At 37.9% G+C, this 22,034-nt stretch overlaps 1 non-coding gene across 1 annotated transcript; it reads right to left on the bottom strand.

Annotated features, from left to right (window-relative positions):
• Nucleotides 1-4,177: 4,177 nt before the first annotated feature.
• On the bottom strand, nucleotides 4,178-4,310 carry LOC132541614 (small nucleolar RNA SNORA70). The gene has a single exon (XR_009552746.1). It is a non-coding gene; the product is annotated as a small nucleolar RNA SNORA70 (small nucleolar RNA).
• Nucleotides 4,311-22,034: the final 17,724 nt, after the last annotated feature.

Below are 22,034 nucleotides of genomic sequence, written 5' to 3'. Positions count from 1 at the left end.
TCAGCGATGGAACATAGCGGCCCACTGGCCATGGCCTGTTCGATAGTGGTTAAGGAGGACCCAATCATAACGTGCTAGGTCAAAGCCAGGTTGACGCTTGCAGGGGTCTGTGATGAGGTGTTTGTTCTTTACCTCAGCTGACTGCCAACTCTGTTTCCAAGAGTCTGGTACAGAGAAGTTCAGTGTAGGCATAGGGGACCAGATTGGGTGTAAGTAAGAAGAGAAAAGACAATTACCCAGAAAGATTTGTTCATATGTGGAGTATAGAGAAATGAGACACATGAACCTAATAGAGGGATTTATTGTGACAGTATGTAGTTGTACCCCTGTAGTATTATAATCCAAGAGACCATTACTTAATCGTTAAACAAAATTAAATATACAATACTATTTTTAAAATAAATAAAATATATCCTCAAAGCTGCTACATTGTTTTTTTCAAACACTTGACATTCTTTCAGACTATTATCATGACTTACCTAACACATACTTGCACTTTGAAAACTCATTGATGAAGGTCAATTTAAATGCTAGTCAACAAGTACTCAAAGTGACTACAATACTTAGGAAAAGTGTTGAGTCACAATCTATTTCACACTAGCTCTAGAGCTTCAGAAAGTTCACCTTTTGCTTTGACAACATGAAAGAGTCTCTCCAAGAAGTAAATCTAAACAAATAAATGCCCACAAAACCCCTTCTGTTGTCAGGTCAGTCCTTAAGAACACAAAATAGTTTTCTTTAAAGTAGTTCTTTAAAAAATTGCATAATAGTTGATTGTTCAGGCTTAGTCACTGTGAAGAACGAAAAAAAAAAAAGCATACCTACATTCCAACAAGCACCAAGCAAATTCTCATTAAACCAAAAGCTGCATGGATGTAGAATAAAGTTAGTTTCTGATTGTGTCAATATTTGCTGACATTTCCAAGTCTAACATTTGACACTGAGATTATATCACAATGATCTAATTAAGAACCTAATTATTATACTTCCTTAGGTGTTATTTTATATACAAATAAATATTAATTTAAATATGAAAACACAGATGTATACATTTCTAATACATTTACACAAAACTATAGACACCCACACACATTGACTGATTTATGCAGTTGTCTCCTTTCTACTATTAAACAATAAGTTTTCTGAAGAAAGAAATCAAAGCATGTGCTACTCTGCTATTTCCACGTTTATGAACATACTGTATAGCAATCAGGAACAAGACAAACACATTGCTTATTAGAATAGATCTTTATGTAATATGGCAGGTAATTGCCGCTATGAGTTCACATTAATAATATGAACTTATAAGTGAATGGAATATAATTTCAGTAACCTCTCTCTCTAATTCTTCCATTTCTCTCTACTGAGCTAATTCCTGCCAAGGACCTACATCAGCTATTTAATAGTTATTCATCATTAGAGGACTGCTGCTGCTGCTACTGCTTTTAAAAATTGCTTTTCCTGGGGGTTAGAGATTCACTAAATTATGGTTGAAGAAGTTATCTTTGGTACTAACTGTGGTGTGCAGACAACTATTACAAGGAGATAAGAAACTGCACACAAGTAATAACTGTCTTGTAAACCTTTCTTTCCCAATTAGGTGAGAAAGAAGAAAACATTTCTTAATGCAAATCAAAATTTTAGATAGAATCTAGCTTAAGAAGCATTAGGAGAATTCTAGTGGTCTAACCATGGAGTAGAAGCTGTCAACATCAAACTCAATTGGGAAAAATTGAAAGTTCTCTCCCTAAAATCGGGAACTAGGCAAGGATGTCCACTCTTACCACTTCTAGTCAACATAGTCATAGAAATCTTCACCATCACAATTAGGCAAGAAAGAGATGTTAAAGGAATCCAAATTGTGAAGAATGAAGCTAAATTATCATCATTTGCAGGTGATATGCTGTTATTCCTAGAGGACCCCAGAAACTCTGCCAAAAAAAAAAAAACTACTGGAAATATAAATTCAGTAAAGTAGTAGGTTACACAAATCCATAGCATTTCTCTACATGAAAGATGGGCACACCATTTCCCCAGACAATTCCTTTGGCCCACCTGCATGTTAGCTGTCCATCCAGGCAAAATTTTATAATGTCATGGCCCCTTTGGAATATACCTAAAATAGACCCACCAGCTTTTTCTGTAATGGAGACCCCAGATCTCATCTGTTATATTCTTTCCTTTAGGGTTCTGATTATTAAACAATCTGTTAGGCTTTTCTTAATGATTTTCAGCTATCAAGTTGCAACCAACCTGACTACCCTAGGCAGATGACCTCACCAATGTGTCCTGGAATCCCACCTCCCCAGAGCCCTACCCCACCAGGGAAAGATAGAAACAGGCTGGGAGTATGGATCTACCTGTTCTGTGGAGAAGCAATTACAGAAACCAGACCTTCCACCTTCTGCAACCCATAGTGATCCTGGGTCCATGCTCCCAGAGGGATAAAGAATAGGAAAGCTTCCAATGGAGGGGATGGGATATGGAACTCTGGTGGTGGAAATTGTATGGAATTATACCCCTCTTATCCTATGGTCTTGTCGATCATTATTAAAAAAAAAATGGCTAGAGAAAAGGAAACTGAAAGAAGCAATACCATTTGCAATTGAATCCAAAAAGATAAAAAAAAAAATACCTAGGAATAAATCTAACAAAGGACATAAGGGACTTTTTCAAGGGAAACTGTAAGACACTGTTAAAAGGAAGAGTATGACACAAAGAAGTGGGAGAACACCCCCTATTCATGGGTGGAAGAATAGATGTCATTAAAATGGCAATTCTGTGAAAGCAATCTATAGACTTAATGTACTCTGTCAAAATCCTGACATGTTTTAAGGAAATTGAACAACTTACTCAAAAATCTGTGTAGAACTTAAAAAAAAAAAACATATACAGCAAAAGCACTCCTGAGGAAAAGAAAAGTGGAGGCATTACAATGACTGACTCCAGGTTAAGTTACAAAACAATAGTAGTTAAAGCAGTGTGGTATTGGGACAAACATGGACATTTGGGCCAATGGAATAGGATAGAGAGCCCAGAACTAAACCCACAAATGTATACATCTTATGTACCTTATATATGAAAATGGAGCCAAAATTACCTTATGGGGAAATTAAGGTCTCTTTAACAAATGTTGCTGGGAGAACTGGACAGCGATATGTAGAAAAAGGAAAACAGACCACCAATTAATAACATATACCAAAATTAACTCAAAATGCATCAACAGTCTGGATATTAGACCTGAAAGTATGAAATACAAAGAAGAACTATCGGTGAAATATTTCATGATATTAACACTAAAGATGTATTTGGACACTCTACCCATGGGCAATGGAATCAAACAAGATTGAACAAATGGGATTATATTGCATTAAAAAGCTTCTACACACCAAAGGAAAATTCCACCAGGATAAACACAAAACCTAGTAACTGGAAGAACATATTTGCATACCATACCTAACACAAGCAGGCACTAGTGTACCTGGTTAAGTGCTCATATTACAATGAGCAAGGACCCTGGTTCAAGCCTCTGGTCTCCACCTGCAAGGGGAAAGCTTCACTAGTGGTGAAGCAGAGCTGCAGGTGTCTCTATGTCTCTCTTGTTCTTTATCTCTCCCTCTCCTCTCAGTTTCTCTGTTTTTATCCAATAATAAATAAATAAAAATATTTTTAAAAAAAGATGTTTGAAAATGTATATTAGAATTAAGCAAGAAGTAAAACCACTGGGTCCAACATTATGTTAGGTGTTTTAGAATAGGGTTTTCATCTGTTACAAATATCAATAGCTATAAACCAGTTAATCTGTTTTCATTCCCAACCTATGAAGTTTTTTATTCTTTCTTTTCATCTTTATTTCTATTTTATTTTTTATAGCCACCAGTTATCGCTGGGGCTTGGTGCTTGCACAAGAATTTATCACTACCGGTGGCCACTTTCCCCTTTTCAATTATTTATCTGATTTGATTTGATAGGATAGAGATAAATTGAGAGAGGAGGGGTAGGGAAAGTAAAAGGAGATGCCTACAGTACTTATACTGCTGTGAAGCTTCTCCCTTGTGGGTGGGAACCTGGGGTGTGACCGTGATAACTTGTGAACTCAACCCAGTATGTCACTAACTACCCCTTGAAGTTTCTCTATTATTATTATTCTTATTGTTATTTTTCTCTTTCCTTTAGAGACTGTTTTCAAGGTCCCTAAGGACAACCCATACAAACAACAGACATTATATGCAGTCAGGAAAGTTGCTTTATGCAGCTACTGCAAACTGATCCCTCAGGAAGGAGAGGATGGTCAGTTTAATTGGCTGCATGGAAGTTACTTTACTAAAATATTTATTGAGACCTTACTCTGTATCTCACAGAAGCTTTTTCAGCTTTATTTCTGAAACGTCAAATTCCTTCCACCTCTATGAACCCTCCCCTTAATAGTTAGACCAGCTGTCTTTTACAGAGCTGACTCTTTGTGCTAATCATGAGGTTTAGCCTTTATGAATATAGAAGATGCGAGTTTCCCTGACTATAAGTTCAGTGAATGGCAAACGCTAGAAGAAGAAGAAGTTCAGTGAATCAAACATAAAACTTTATTTTTTTTCCATGAATGAATTTGTACCTCCCAAATTTATCTTGCTCATTTCAGGGATGAAATCCTGGTTTCAGGGTGAATTAAGTCTAGTTATGATTTTGTCTTACTCTTTCATCAAAGTTTGATTGCTCTCAGAGTAGGGCAGTTGAGGATGCCCATGAAACATCCTGTCACCAAAGGATAAATGAGCCTTTTGTCTTTAGCCATTTCCCAGTCTATTGGCTTCTCTTGGGATGCTAATTGTCTTTCCTGATTGTGATGCTTATCATCCTTCATCACTGATTTATTTCTTGGTCCTGCCTTAATCTCTGGCACCTGATGGTTAATCTTCTCCATGGATTGCAGTTGTGCTTCACATTAAGTACTGGCAATGTCCTCTCTGCTCCAAAGCTGATCATGATAAAATAGTCAGCTGCTTTCCATACCATGTCTAGATGTTTGGTAACTTCAGCATTCTCTGTTTAAAAATAGCACACATCTACTTCTGTTCTGCGACTCTAGTACCAAGTTGATGTCCCTTCTAATCTGAGCTCATCATTAGACCTGAGGAATTCTACCTTCCTTTTTAAAAATATTTTATTTATTTATTAATGAGAAAGATAGGAGGAGAGAGAGAAAGAGCCAGAAATCTTTCTGGTACATGTGCTGCTGGGGCTAGAACTCAGGACCTTATGCTTGAGAGTCCAATGCTTTATCCACTATACCACCTCCCAGACCATGACTTCTATATTCCTCTGAGTGCTAAGCAAGGTGTGTACTTCTTTCTAAATTTTCTCAATTTTTCTTTCTCTTTCATGCCAGTATTGTTCTTTCCTACTCACTTATGTTTTCTTTCCTCTATCCCTAGGTGTAGAAAAATCAGACTGGACAGATAGTACTTCAAATATCTTTGATGTCTAAATAAATTTTGAATAAGCTTTTTGGTTGACAGTGTGCTAAGTTCTCCCTAAAAAGGAAAACACATCAGGGAACATGCCAAAATATTATCTAAGATAAGCAGAAATCACACAATGGCTGTTCACTGGGTATTATCATGCAGAAGCTAAGGCAAGGTAAAATTTTCTTAAGGGTCATAATGTTTGTAATTGAATTGAAACTGAACTCAGGCCTTTGTGTTCCAAAGGGTGTATATTCAACCACAATCTTCTATAAAGTAGTTTTTCCTTCAGCTTCTTGAAAGTCTTTTTTTTTTTTTTACTAAATAATTACCATTTAGTGGAAAGAATATATTTCAACTTCTTTATGTATTTTCACAAAGTAGCTATTGATTTAGTTTTCTTAGTGTAGATTTTGTATGTTTTTACTTCTGTCAGAGTCAAACAAATTTTCTCATCACACAAGAATATGTTAGTGTTGCTACTGTACTCAGTGTTTTATCTACAGATTCTACTTTGTGCAACCTTGGGACATTTTTCCATTGTTACTGGTCATTCCTATCAGGAACAGCACAATAGACCCCTTTGTGGGCCCCCATAGGACCTTGCCCTCAATTTGGATCAACAATGGTAGAGAATGTTCCATTCTCTGAAGGGAGTCTGGACAACATATTCTCTGCTACACCTGAGGAAGATGGGTCCTGATATTGGGACAGCTTGGAAAGTTCCTTCTTGTGACTACAGAATGTGAGCTCAGATCTACAGGGATGCAGATCGATGGGGTTTACAGTCAACAATATTTATACCCCTTTCCCATATTTGGGAGCTACTCTTCCCTGACCCAGATTTCTGGTCCTTCTGCCAGCCATGACATTACCTCCCCAGACAATAATTAGTATCCACTTGCATACCAGACTTCAGGCTCAGGCAAACAACAACAACAACAACAACAAACACTAGTATAGCCACAGGCCCTTTGGAATATAACTAAATATGCCTACTAGCTATCTACAAACTGGAGGGCCCCCCAACTCTTCACCAGCCTTTAGGTCCATGATTACTCAACAATTTGTTTGGCTTTGTATGTTAACTCTCTTTTCAACCACCAGGTTCCAGATACCAACCAGACTTTCCTGGACAGACAACCCTATCAATGTGTCCTGGAGCTCTGCTTCCCCAGAGCCCTTCCCTACTAGGGAAAGACAAACACAGGCTGGGAGTATGGATCAACCTGTCAACACCCAAGTTCAGCGGGGAAGCAATTACAGAAGCCAGACCTTCAACCTTCTGTATCCCACAATGACCTTGGGTCCATATTCCCAAAGGGTTAGAGAATAAGAAAGCTATCAGGGGAGGGGATGGGATATGATGTTCCGGTGGTGGGAATTGTGTGAAGTTGTACCCCTCTTATCCTATGGTTTAATCAATGTTTCCTTTTTATAAAAAAATTTAAATAAATAAAAAAATTTAAATTCCCTTACCAAAAAAAAAGAATGGTTTGTCAGTGAAGATGTCATTTTCATTCTAGAAATTTATCTTTTTACCCTTATAGTAACAATAAATATATGCCCACATTGTTATATAGAATCCCTTCTCTTTTTAATATCTCACATATTTTACAACAGTATGTAAAATTGTCTTAACCTAATTTTACACACACACACACACACACACACACACACACACATATATATATATATATATATATTCCTAATCTTGTTGATATTAATTTTCTTCCCAAGAACTTAAACCTCACAGTATTATATGTGAATATTAGGCTACCTTCCTTCTATCAATTTTACTGAGAAATTAGCCCAATTTATACTTCAAGTTTTTCTCTTCCTACCCCTCCCAATTTCCCATCTCTCTACCCTGTCTTGAAGTGTCAAGTACACAAGTATTTCTCCTGGGTGCTTCGAACCCTTCTAGATTACTACTGCCAGTATATTCCCCTACAGGCAACACTGCAATAAAAGGTGTCATCTGGGAGCTTCTTAGAAATGTAGACTATCTGGACACAGCAGACAGATTGAATAAGAATCTACATTTAACATTATCCCCAGATAATTCACATGCACATGATAGTTTGAGAAGGATTGGTCCAGGTTCCACATCAAAAGTATATTAGACATACATTTCACTTCTAGTAAAAATTTAATAACGAGGGAGGAAATTATATTTTGGGAGAGGAATAAAAGACTATCGGGCTCTTTGGGGAAGACTGATAAATTGTATTTCCAAAGCTAGAGTTATACTGTTCTTGGAAATAGTTCTCTCTCTCTTTTGTGCTGTGTATAATTTGTCTAATAATAAGTCTCAGCAAGATTTATTTGTTTATTATATTGTTTATTTAAACGAGCATGATTCTGGCAGAAAGAATAGCAATGCAGGGCATGACTTTAAGGATTAATGACTAATTAGAAGGAATGGCTGGCTTGAGACAATGTTGAAAACAATTCATCTGGCACTTAATTCATAACACAAGCCTTAGTTGAAGTTGTTATTGTTTCAGTCATAGAGCACTGGGAGAAGAAAGGAAAGGGAGTTCTATAGATCTCTCCTCCTGCTCAAGGCAGTTCCATATTGCTGTTTGCTAATATTTTCTGGAAGCTCTCCTAGAGAACCCATGCTTTGTTCATTAACCTTTCAAATTGCTTCTTGTTTGCAGCACACTGTGTGATATGATCTATTGCTATTACCTCAACATTTCATTTTACTTCATTCTGCCTCCCCTACCATATGTAGAAATGTACTGTCAGTTCCAAACTCATTATGCAAATACTACACCTCAAATACTATCAGTTCTATTATTCTGACTTCCATTAGCTCCACTCTGCCATTATCCTGACCTCCCGTGAATCTGAAGTGTCAAATTACATATGTAGATTTGTGGGGGTTTTGAATTTTTCTGTGATACTGAGTGGTCTCCCGCAGACTCAGCAGAAAATCAGTTGTTTGAATAAAACACTGCATTATACATTCTCAAATAGCACTGTTCAAACATGTTCTCATAGAAAAGCCTTATAGCATATGGGCCTTATTAATCAGTTTAGGGAACTACTTCATATTTACAGAGTCAGGGAAGCTGCTCTCAAAACACCTGCAGATCTTCGTAACTGCTGAAACATCTACCTGAAAATGCAGGTTTGTTTGTTTTAAAAACAATGGATAGGATCTGCACAGTCAATTTTCTTAAATAAATGAAACTGTACGCAGGGTCAGACCTTCTATATATCCGGTTTTATGTATATACATCAAGTTCTACTTTGTATTTTAAGTGAATGACAATGTCCTAATAGGGCTATCTGTCTCCACATGCAATAAAAACATGTTTGAATCTCCACAAGGTAGTTTTTCACTTAAAAAAATTTTTTTTTATTTTAAAAAAGGAGATTTTAACAAAACCGTAGGATAAGAGGGGTACAACTCCACATAATTCCCACCACCAGCTCTCTGTATCCCATCAACCTCCCCTATCAGTAGCTTTCCTATTTTTTATCTCTCTGGGAGTACCAGGGTCATTATGGGGTACAGAAAGTGGAAGATCTGGCTTCCGTAATTGCTTCCCTGCTGAACATGGGTGTTGACAGGTTGATCCATACTCCTAGCCTGCCTCTCTCTTTCCCTAGTAGGTTGGGGCTCTGGAGAAGCGGAGCCCCAGGACATACTGGTGAGGTTGTCTGTCCAGGGAAGTCTGGTCAGCATCATGTTAACATCTGGAACTTGGTGGCTAAAAAAAGAGTTAACATACAAAGCCAAACAAATTATTGAACAGTCATGGACCTAAAGGCTAGAATAGTGCAGATGAAATGTTGTGGGGTACTCACTGCAGACTGTTGTGTACTTTTGCTTTCAGGTATATATTTTGCCCTAGTTTATGGATACACGTGAACATAGGCTCTATCTCATGGGACCTGCTCTATATATAGGTTTTAGAACTTTGTTAGGAAGTGAACCGCCTGGAATGGAATTAGAGAATATCATAAAAGGAAAGGTCTCACCCAAGTAATGAAGCTGAAGGGTTGTCATTTCACACCTGAAGTCCCTGGACACAGTCTGAGATGAAGCATGCTGAGGTGGTACTCGTTGTGTTGATTAGGTTGGGATCAGCAGATGCAATATTATTTGGTATGAATTGAGAGCAGCATGCAGGAAAGTGGGCCCCACCCTAAGGTTCCAGAACTGGGGGAAATTAGGCTTTATAGTGGAAATGTGAGGTTCCTGTTGTTTTAGGGTTCCAGAAGACAATAGGTAGTTATTGTTATAATCACATTATTTGGTAATTGGGTTGACTCTGAAAAATCCCTTTGTTAGGATTTGCTGTATAATACCCAGCATCACCATAATTTATGTCCTTTGACATTATTTGTATATATATATATATATATATATATATATATATATATATATCTGTGCCACTGGTTGCTTCTGTTCTCCCTGGTCCTGGCTTTTGAGAGAGTCAACATATCAAAGACTCAGCCTATGTATTAAAAAAGACTCAGTCTGTGCTTTAAAAAGTTTGAGACATACAATCAATTTTTCCCCTCTCATATTAACTAGTGATTTATACGACTACAAATTAATAAGAGTATACATAAACACAATTCACCTTAAGTTCTTTGGTTAAAAATTTTTTTTTTGGCAAAATTTTTGCTTCAACAAAAAATTTTTAAAAAAATTTTTCAGGAGTCTGGCGATAGTGCAGTGGGTTAAGCGTCGGTGGCACAAAGCGCAGGACCGGCAGATGACCTCACCAATGTGAGTAGGAACTTCACCTCTCCAGAGCCTATCCCACTAGGGAAAGACAGAAACAGTCTGGGGGTATGAATCAACGTGTTGACATCCATGAACAGTGAACAAGTAATTACATAAGCCAGAATTGTTTCCTTCTGCACTCCAAAAATAATTTTGGTCCATACACCTAGAAAGAGGACTGTTCGAAGAAGATGTCTAGTGGGCTCTTATGATTTTATCTTTTTATGACCAAAGTGCTTTGTAATTAGTTATGTGGTAAAAAATGATTGCAGAAAGAATTCTTCAAGCAAATAACTTAGAGTAACTAGGTACAGCTGAGCTGAGAGAATCAACAATTTGTATGAATTAGTCTTTGATCTGAAATAGTTCAGATTTGTGAAATAGAGCATGACAACTAAGCTTGAAAATGTTTATTCATTTCATTTGAAGACAATAAACAAGGTGAAATATACAATGTGTGAAGCAGGAATATACTTGTGCGTTATATTAAGACTTTATAGGAAGTAAATGCATTGAATATATATAAGCTTGTAAGAAGTGGGCCAGGGAGCTAGAGGAGATAGTACAATAATTATAGAAAAGATATTCATACCTGAGACTTTGAGGTCCCAAGTTCAGTTCCTAGTACCATATGCCAAAGCTTATCAGTGTTCTGATTAAAAAAATAACAGTAATAGTATTATGAGTATTTATATTTACTTTTAAGAAAGAATGTGAATGTTGATATGAAAAAAAAGAGACTAGAGAAACTTCAGGTATATAAAATCTACTATATATTTATAACATTATGCCCCAGCAATGTTAAAGTCTGAGTTGTGTGTACTTTTTACTGGTTCAATAGATTTCTTTTATTTTATTTTTATTTTTTATTTAAGAAAGGATAAATTAACAAAACTATAGGGTAGGAGGGGTATAACTCCACACAATTCCCACCACCCAATCTCCATATCCCATCCCCTCCCCTGATAGCTTTCCCATTCTCTATCCCTCTGGGAGCATGGACCCAGGGTCACTGTAGGTTGTAGAAGGTGGAAGGTCTGGCTTCTGTAATTGCTTCCCCACTGAACATGGGCGTTGACTGGTTGGTCCATACTCCCAGTCTGCCTCTCTCTTTCCCTAGTAGGGTGGGTCTCTGGGGAAGCTGAGCTCCAGGACACATTAGTGGGGTCTTCAGTCCAGGGAAGCCTGGCTGGCATCCTGATGGCATCTAGAACCTGGTGACTGAAAAGAGAGTTAACACACAAAGCCAAACAAATTGTTGAGCAATCATGGACCCAAAGCTTGGAATAGTGGAGAGGAAGTGTTAGGGGTATTTTGCGGTAGTTTATGGATACGTGTGAACATATGCTATCTCTCACAGAAACTGGTGTATATCTAGGTTTTGGGACTTTGTTAGAAAGTGAATCACTTGAGATGAAATTAGAGTATACTATGAAAGGAAAGGTCTCACCCGAGTAATGAAGCTGAAGGGTTGTCATTCCACATGTGAAGTCTCTGGAAACAGTCTGAAGTGAAGCATGTTGAGGTGGTCGTTGTGTTGGTTAGGTTGTGATCAGCAGATGCAATATTATTTGATATGGATTGGGAGAGGCATATGGGAAAGTGGACCCTATCCAAGGGTTCTAGGACTGGGGGAAGTAGGGGCTCTATAGTGGAGATGTGAGGTTCCTGCTGTCTTAGGGTTCAAAAAGACAATCGATAGTTAATGTTATCATCACATTATTTGGTAATTGGGTTAACTTTGAAAAGTCCTTTTGTTATGGTTTGCTGTACAGTATCCAGTATCTTCTATGTATCTGTGCCATTGGTTGCTTCTAATCTACTTGGTCTAGGCTTTTGAGAGAGTCTGCCTATCAAATACACAGCCTATATATTAAAAAGATTCAGTTTGTGTTTTAAAAAACTTTGAGATACACAATTAATTTTCCCCCTCTCGTATTAATTAACTAGTGATTTATATGTCTACATTTTACTAGGAGTGTACATAAACACCATTCCCACCACCAAAAGACTGTGACCCATCCCTCCCACCCACTCCCACCCCCCACTGACCCAGGAAGCTGCATGTCTACCCTTCACCACAGGGTTTTTACTTTGGTGGCCTACTTACAATTTGCTCAGGTCCTGCTTTTAGTTTCCCTTTCAGATCTTCTTAGTTAACTTCTGTTGATGAGTGGGATCATCCCATACTCATCTTTATCTTTCTGACTTAGCTCACTTAACATAATTCCTTCTAGCTCTGTCCAAGATGGGTCAGAGAAGGTGGGTTCATTGTTCTTGATAGCTGCATAGTATTCCATTGTGTATATATACCACAGCTTTCTCAGCCACTCATCTGGTGTTGGGCACCTGGGTTGCTTCCAGGTTTTAGCTATTATGAATTGTGCTGCTATGAACATAGGAGTACACATCTCTTTTTGGTTGGTTGTTATGGAGTCCTTGGGGTATAACCCCAGGAGAGGAATTACCGGATCATATGGAAGGTCCATGTCTAGCCTTCTGAGAGTTTTCCAGACTGCTCTCCACAGAGGCTGTACCAATTTACATTCCCACCAGCAATGTAAAATGGTTCCTCTGTCCCCACAACCTCTCCAGTATTTGTTGCTACTGTCCTTTTTGATGTATGTCATTCTTACAGGAGTGAGGTGGTATCTTAGTGTTGTCTTAATTTGCATTTCTCTGACAATCAGTGACCTAGAACAGTTTTTCATATGTTTGTTAGCCTTTTGGATCTCCTCTGAGGTGAATGTTTTGTTCATATCCTCTGCCCATTTTTAGATGGGGTCATTTGCTTTTTTGGTGCTAAGTTTGCTGAGCTCTTTATATATTTTGGTGATTAGTTTCTTGTCTGATGTCTGGCATGTGAAGATCTTCTCCCATTCTGTGAGGGGTCTCTCTGTTTGTTTAATAGTTTCTTTGGCTGTGCAGAAGCTTTTCAATTTGATGTAGTCTCATTGGTTTGTTTCTGCTTTAGTCTTCCTTGCAAATGGGTTTGATTCATCAAAGATGTCCTTGAGGTGTAGGTGGGAAACTGTTTTACCAATGTTTTCCTCTAAGTATTTGATTGTTTCTGGTCTGACATCCAGGTCTTTGATCCATTTGGAGTTGGTTTTTGTTTCTGGTGAGATAAAGTGGTTCAATTTCATTCTTTTGCGTGTTATATCCCAGTTTTCCCAGCACCCTTTATTGAAGAGAGCCTCCTTCCATTTAATCCTTTGGGGCCCCTTATCAAAGATTAGATAGGTGTGGAGATTTCCTCATTTATTTTATGCTGACATCTAGGGATATTGATCCAAATATATTTTATTACTAAATACAGCTATTGGGTTTAAGCACCCAAAGATTTTTTAGTGCATTTTTATTGATGAGTCTTTTTCCCAAAACTGATGACTGTTTTTATTACATATGGCAAAATATCTTGAAATTCAGTTAAAGTGTAAGGCTATAAATACTAGATTATGATTTAATTGACTTGTACTTCCTAGTCACAAACTCTTAGATATGTCTACAAGTCCTAGTCTTGGAAGTGACTTTAGACAAATGGTACATTAGGACAAATATTTTAGGTGATGTGCGTTTTCACTGAATAAATTTCTATTTGAATAAATTAGTTAAATTAATTGTCTCATTATTAAACAGTTTTTTCTGTCAAAGAAGTCAATTTACAGTCATCACTTTGTCTTTATATTAAATGTTTTCTTCAAATAAATGCTCATTTATAGTCCTATAAATTAACATTTTAAGTTGAAGGCCAGCTAGTGAACTCACTTGGATAATGCACTTAACTTTGTTATGGGCAAGACTTAGCTAGAATCCTGGCCTGCGAAGATTGGGTGTTGTAATATTTTTCATAGTATCTTTTTCTCTTTTTTTTTTTCCAATTTAACTTCTCACCTCCTCATGATAGGTGTCTGCAGAACACTCTCTTCTCTCCTCCAGCCAAGGTCCTTTTCCATCATCATGCAACAGAACACCAAGGCCCTTCCATCCCATTGCTTGTTCTCATGACCCAGAGTCCTTTGCTTTGACGCAGTACACCACACCCAGTTCAAGTTTCACTTTGTGTTTTTGCCTTACTGTCCTTCCTTCTTAAGTTACACTTATGAGTGAGATCATCTAGTATTCATCCTTCTCTTTGTGGCTTACCTTACTTAACATGCTATCTTTCAGTTCTAAGATGTGGCAAAAGGGATAATGTCAACATTTTTCACAACTGCATCATATATAACCTTCTTAGCTACTCATTTGTCATGGGGCTGCTGAGTTGCCTCCAAGCTTAGACTATTACAAGTTGTGTTGCTATACACAGGTGTCTTTGCTATGGATAAGCGTCTTTGTTTCTTTTGGATATATTCCTAGGAGAGGAATTGCTGGGTCACAGAGTAGATCAATTCTTAGCATTCTAATGAGTTTCTTAATTATTTTTCCACAGTTTTTAGGCCAATTTACATTCCCATCAGAAAGAGGTATTTTTTTCTGGGCTCTCAGCTTATTCCAATGGTTTATGTGTCTATTTGTGTTACAGTGGCATGCAATTTTGATTATAATATCCTTTTAATATTTTTTGAAATAAGGAAGCATAATGACTCCATTCTTGAACTTTTCTCTGCCCTTCTCTTCTGTCAAGTTCCAGGACCTGAATCCCCAACCTCTCCACTCCAGAGTCTTTTCCTTTGGTGCAATACACCAAACCTGGTCCAAGTTCTGCTTCATGTTTTCTTGTTTTCCAACATCCTCTTTTATTAGTGATTTAATAATGTTAGACACTACTATGGGATAAGAGGGGTACAATTCTATATAATTCCCACCACTAGAGTGCCATATCTTATCCCCTCCATTTGAAGCTTCATTATTCTTTATCCCTCTGGGAGTATGGACCAAAGATCTGTATGGGGTGCAGAAGGTGGGAAGTCTGGCTTCTGTAATTGCTTCTTTGCTGAATATGGGTGTATATCCTACCTTTTTCTCTGAATGAGCATTCCTTGTGCTGGGAGGCATCTGAGAAATTCCTGGAGACTAAGTGTATCTGTATAAAAATTTGGAATATAAGTCATTTTTCTTTAAAAGCAATATATGTTCTTGTGTATGTATCTTAATTTTTTCTTGAATAAATTAAGACATATAGCAGGAAAAAAATAGTGCTTACACCAGTCAAACAACCATATACAATACTGCACTTGTTTCAAAATATTTTCCTATGAGTAAACAGCCATATTCTCAGACTCTGTGAATTTTGTCACATAATGGAGACAGATTACAATATGGAGGGTGATAAGTGATATTCGGAATACAAACAGGCAAATGAGGTGACTTCTAGATAAAATTGTTCTTGTGAATATCTTCAATACTGCGTCTAGGTAAGACTTTTCATATATTACTAAAAAACATAATATCAGAACATTTCAACTTACTAATCAATGATCAAGAGGAGAATCATTCATGGAAAAAGACTAAAACCATTATTATTTTTTTTTTACCATCTTTAGGTTTGTTAACTTTGTACTACAATCCAAATATGTACACAAAACTGTATGGGACATTCTACTGCCTTAGAAAAGAATATGAAAATGAATTTAAATACATATGCTACTAAATTTACTTAAAAATTTTTTTTATTGTCTTTATTTGTCTATTGGATAGAGAAATCCAGAAATTGAGAGGAAAGGGGTTGGTAGAGACGGAGAGAGACAGAGAAACACCTACAGCCCTGCTTTACCACTTGTGAAGCTTTCCCCTTGCAGTTGGGGACTGGGGGCTTGAACCTAGGTCCTTGCACATTCCAGCATGTGCACTCAACCAGGTGTGCCACCACCCAGCTCCCCTAGGTTTACTGTCTTAGTCTTAACTATCAATTTCTGTAGTAAGACTATATTTTGACAATGAAATAGCAGAAAACTACTTTGAAAACCTTGGTTTCAGCAGCATATTTAGACCCTGGTTATAACACTTACTGAGTCAGTCCCTCATATCTCAGACCCTCCTTTAAGTGCCCTCTTGCATTGAAGGAAGATCTAGCCCATATCTTTCTCCTCATTTGCCAAAATTAAATAAGTTTCAGTAGCATAATTCTTGCACCAGTAAAGGCAAACTATCCAAGTCAAAATGTGTTGTTTATAGTACAAATTGTCTAGTTTTGGGGCCTTCCTTGACTTCCCTTCCCAACAGTCTCTTAACTAGTTACTAGTTACTTTGTGAATTCTCAGTGCTTCCTTGCTTTCAAAAAAATCATTTACTAGAGAAACATAAAGAGATTCAATAAGTAAATGGAATAAAATTACAATTATAAAGTTATTAGTTAATACTATAAAGAAATAATTCAATTAAACAAAGTAAAAGGAGAACAATATCACTGAATACAGTACAGGTGGACACCGTTGAAGCCTATGACCTAGTTTACAGGGAAAATATTATACTCACAAGTTTCAATTCTCTAACAAGGAATATGCAAAGTAAGGAGTCACACAATTACTTTTGATGCATAAAGTAAATCTATAAACACAAGTGTAGATGGTGGAGCTTAATAGCTCTGTAGAGGATTGTAAAGGTCAAAATTCTGCTTTAAGGATCCATTAACATTTAAAGATATATATATACATATGTATTATTAAGATGGGGACATAATGAAAGGGCTAAGAACATGTAATGATTAGGTTGATACTCTAGGTCTGCAACAAACTCTGCAACATTTCAAGCTGTGACCTCCACATAATGAATAGTATTACAGGTCAAGTGATGTCAGAGGCTCAGAACAACAAAATAAACCAGCATGGTCAATCTCAGTAGTGGTGTATAAAAACAAACTTCATGACATTTTTTTCTCTCTAAGAAGTTCTAAGCTTTCTTAATAGAGTAATTGTTTTTATCTTCTTAGCTCTATCTTCCTACTTATTTACTTATAAAACAGACACAGGCATAGAATAGGAGTGATTGGTGACCCCATGAGGGTTTTGATCTTTTTTTTTAATGATATTCAGGCCAAGCATTTTCCAATACATGTCACTTTGGTATATAGAACAAAGTTTGATCAAGACCCTGTGATTATTTTCAATTGAAGGTGCTGGCACTTAAAGAGACGTTCTTAGCTTTCCTTTAGTACAATTGCCCTTCCTCTAATCATTAAAAATAGTTAGCCTCCTAGGATTTTTCCCTACCATTAATACAGAATAGATAGATCACTACGGTTGGTATGCTTCTAAATTCTGCTTCTAAGACCCCTTCTGTTGCATTGCTTGAGGCTGTGGTCTATTTACATAATCATTGTTTTCATTGGTTTAATCCCCACTGGTTCATGCACTATTTTCCTTCTCCCCACCCCCTATCCTACGTACTTCCTCTTCCTGATACTTCTGCTTCAGGAAACATAAAAGACAGGGCTTTCTAATGAAGAAAGATTAGATTAGATTAGATTAGATTAGAAGAGATTAGATTGTTGAACTGCATCCCCACTCGTCAATAAAGATTGAACTGCTTTCCCAGCTCAGCCATGAGTCCCTGGTCATCTCTCTCCTGCTCACGAAGCTAGACTGGCAACTGGTGCCCTGAACTAGGACCGGCAAATGGCACCCTAAACAGGGACTGGCATATGGTGCCCGATGTGGGATCTAACCTGCCCATCCCCCAGATAAGTAAACTTGGCTACCCATCCGCCATGGGCTGCCTTTCTACTTATGAAGAGGTTTCCCAAAGCTTCTACTCTTTCTTCATGACACAGTTTCTCTGTCTCTGGAACATTTTGCTCTGGGCCACACCTGACCAGGAACTTTGGTTCTTTATGACCATGATCGTAGAGCTTGGAAGATGCATGGAGATTTCCCCTGGGACTTTCTGGACTTCCTCTTCCATGTTTCCTGTGGAGAAGGACTTCTCTAACTTGAAGAGCATTGTCCAGTACCCTGGCATTCCCCAAGAATGGAGACACGTGGTTAGTTCTACCCTCCTGATTAAATTCTTTCTTCAATGGGAAGCTGTTTTTAAAAATGGGTGCCTGCAGCAATCCAGCAGGAACTGTCAGAAGCACCCTAAATAGAATTTCGAGGAGCTTTTTGGACTAGGACGCCCTCTGGGGACTCATGATCCTATATGGTAAGATCTGGATAATCTGGTTCAAGGTGAAAGAAGCAAAAACTGCCTACTGCTTTTCCCTCCCTTCCCCCCTTGTTGTTCTCTCTGAATATCTTAAGTTTGCTATCTGCTTTCAGTTGCGTTTCCTAAGACAGTGATTTGAATGACTGAATTTTTGTATGACATTGACTTTAAAAAAAATGCTGGACGTAGCCATGATTTCTAGAGACAACCAGAAACAGTCCAAAAAATTGTTTTTTTCTCTTGATTTTTTACGTCTTGGAAATGTTAAATCCTGAAAACTGTATGAGTATGGGCATGGTAGAAAAAGCACAATGGTTATGTTAATGATTCTCATGCTTGAGGCTTCTAACCATGGTTCTTCTATTTACCTTTCCACATTTTATTGAGTTTAAACTGTTTAAGCAACCTTAAAATCATACTAGAAAGGACTTCCAATTATAATGGAGTTATCAATTATAGTAAACTTCTAATCTGCTACAAGTTTTGTTTCACAAGTAAGTGAATTACAGCTGTCAACTCTTCACATAAAAAAGCATCTGATCAAATTAAATCCCCAGAAATACATTTGGACCCCTGTTCTCTGACGTCGCTCACAAAATGGCATGACTACAACACCCCCCCCCCCCGAAACCAATGATGTGATCTGGCACGATCTGAAGAAACTGATTCACAGACTCTAAAGCTCACTCTCTATAGAAAAGCGGAATTACAGTGGCTGACCTTTCCCATCAAGACAGACGTGCAGCATTTCATCCCTGTCATTTTTTCCGTGGTCATCTGCTTTGGACTGACACTTCTATTGGACTTACTGGTACACCTCTTGGACACTTTATACAACTTTACAGCAGCTTCCCTTTATGCTGCTGGGTTTCTCAAAGACTGACTGCAGTAGTCCATGGACTTTGCAGCCAGCAGCTCTGGGGACTCTATAGGCCACACTCCCTCACCTGCAGGCTCTGACCTCAGATACAGGAAACCTCTCCCTCCTTACTAGGTCCTGCCCACAGAGGCAGGAAACACCCTTTGAGGCATGAAAAGCCCCCAGAGTCAAGAGATGCCCACAGAGGCAGGAAATGCCCTTTGAGGCATGAAACGGCCCCAGAGACAAGAAATGCCCTTTTGCCTCCTAGGTATTGCCCTTTGAGTCAGGAAACGCCCCTACAGGCCTCCTCTTGGCATCACACTGGTTCTTGCTGCTTGCTGCTGCAGGGCATTGGTTTAGTCCCCACTGGTTCTCGATGTCTTTTTGCTCTGCCCCCTCGTAGTCACCCTGATTTCCACCAGTCTCTTTTCACTCCAGCCTCTCTACATTACATCCTGTTTCCACCCTACTTGGCGAGTATATATACAGCTGTTCTTCTGTTTTAACACACTGGGGACTGCCTTCCAGCTCTGAGAGTTCCAGAGTCTATTCTCCTGTGACGCTAGCTCAGCACGAGTTCCTGATCCCTCTCCCACGCAGCAGCCTAGGTTGGCTCCAGTTGAGTTCTCTCCAACCCAGAGAGCACTTGTTTGGGAATAAGCACCCTCAGGCTATCCCAGCACACTACTCTCTCTAATAACCTAATAGAATATGGTTTGACTGGAAGCTCATACAAGTGTAGGTTTATCTTCAAACATATCCTTTTAAAGGATTTCATTTTTTCACAGTGAAAATAAAGGTAATCCCTCCTTATCAGGTGAAACCTCCTCCTCTCTCCTGATGCCCCAGCTCCTTTAGCAAATGATACAGACCCCTGGCTTGTTCCCTTTCTACTTTAGAACTTACAGTCTTTAAAATTTTCATGGATATGTTACTTAGGTTACTTGATTTTGCCGTTTCTACCTACTAAGCTGTTGATACTGATTCTTTTTAAAATTAAGTTTGAGAAGAACACAGAGAGATGAGCAAATTCTTCTAGTACTGAAACAGTTATTTTAGTCAAGCTATTTGTTCACCTAATCACTTATTTATTGAACAAATATCTTTCTTTTTTTCTCCCTTCCTTTCTTCCTTTTTTGAAGTCTTTTATGTACTTATTACTGGATAGAGACAGAGTGAAATTGAGAGGGGAAAGAGGAGATAGAGAGACAGAGACAGAGAGACACTTGCAGCCCTGTTTCACCACTCGTGACGCTTTCCTCCTGCAAGTGGGGACCAGTAGCTTGAACCCAGGTCCTCAAGCATTGTAATGTGTGCTTTTAACCAGGCCCTGAACAAATATTTACTAAGCATACATTACAGTTTTTTCTAGATCTGACTTGGTGTTTAGCAACCTGGCCTACATTTCCACATTAGTACAAAAGGCTGCAACTTGGCACATGGTCTTTGAATGTTATTCAGGCTTCTCAGGCTGTTATGGATTCCTACAGGAGTAAGCCTGACACAGAGCTTTAGATCATTCACTAAGAATTTCACTGGGCACCAGTAGTTTTGCTCAATGATTCACTGTATTACTACATTTTATAGGCACTAAGACCACTTGCATATCTATTTTATGAAGATGTGATTGAAGGATTGTCACATTTCTAGACATTCATCATTGTTGTTATATATTATATAAGCAATAGCGGTTATTTAAAAAGTATCAAGTAGAATATTTGAACAGAAAATAAAACGTAGTAATAGAGTATGATTTTAGATGGATCAGAGAAAAATTTTCTACTATAGTTGGTATTGGTTAGATCCTCACTTAAAGACTATGTCCAAGTTTTACTTCCATAAAATAAGAAGACTGTAGATTTTGGGAAGGAATGATATAGTGAAAAAAAATTCATTTTAAATTTGAAAATATCAGATGTCAGAATTTGAATAACTTCTAAATATTTTTAAATGATGTTATTCAATAATGTGAATGCATATATAGCAACTATTTTCCACAATCCTAGAGTGAGATGGAGTGGGAAGAAATGGAAACGAAGTAAATGAATTTAAATATGGAATTTGTTTTATTCAGCATCATAAAATGTCCTCTCAAAGCATCTTTAAACATTAAAAAGTATTTTAAAAATTGCAGAATGCCTTCATCTAAACTCTTAACCAGCATCACAAAAGGAGCTATACTTATTGTGTTATTCCAAAGTAACTTACACTTTAAACTCGGAGATGTGAATTAATGTACTTACCTTACGATTAATATTCTTTTTTTAAAAAAAATTATATTTATTCCCTTTTGTTGCCCTTGTTATATTGTTGTAGTTATTATTGTTTTTGTCATTGTCAGATAGGACACAGAGAAATGGAGAGAGGAGCAGAAGACAGAGAGGGGGAGAGAAAGATAGACACCTGCAGACCTACTTCACTGTGAAGCGACTTCCCTGCAGGTAGGAATCTGGGGCCTCGAATAGGGATTCTTATGCCAGTCTTTCCGCTTTGCACCACGTGTGCTTAACTGGCTGCTCTACTGCCCAACTACCCGAAGATAAGACACCTGCAGACCTGCTTCATTGCCTGTAATGTGACTCCCCTACAGGTGGGGAGCTGGGGGCTCGAACAGGGATCCTTTTGTAGGTCCTTGTGCTTTGTGCCAAGTTTGCTTAACCCACTGCACTACTGCCCAACTCGATTAATGTTCTTAATTTGAACTAAGTGCCAGGAATTTTTCTAAAGCTTTCCATTCTAAAATCACATCAAAACAATGAATTACTATCAACTTATTTATAAATGCATCACATTGAACATAAAAATTCAAGGGCTTTGCCCAAGGTTACTTTGAGGCTTCAGTATCCAAACTAAAAGCCACTAATCAGCTTCCCTT

Source organism: Erinaceus europaeus, chromosome 11, assembly GCF_950295315.1.
Source record: "Erinaceus europaeus chromosome 11, mEriEur2.1, whole genome shotgun sequence".
NCBI lineage: Eukaryota > Metazoa > Chordata > Mammalia > Eulipotyphla > Erinaceidae > Erinaceus > Erinaceus europaeus.
This window is presented reverse-complemented; position numbering and strand designations above follow the sequence as displayed.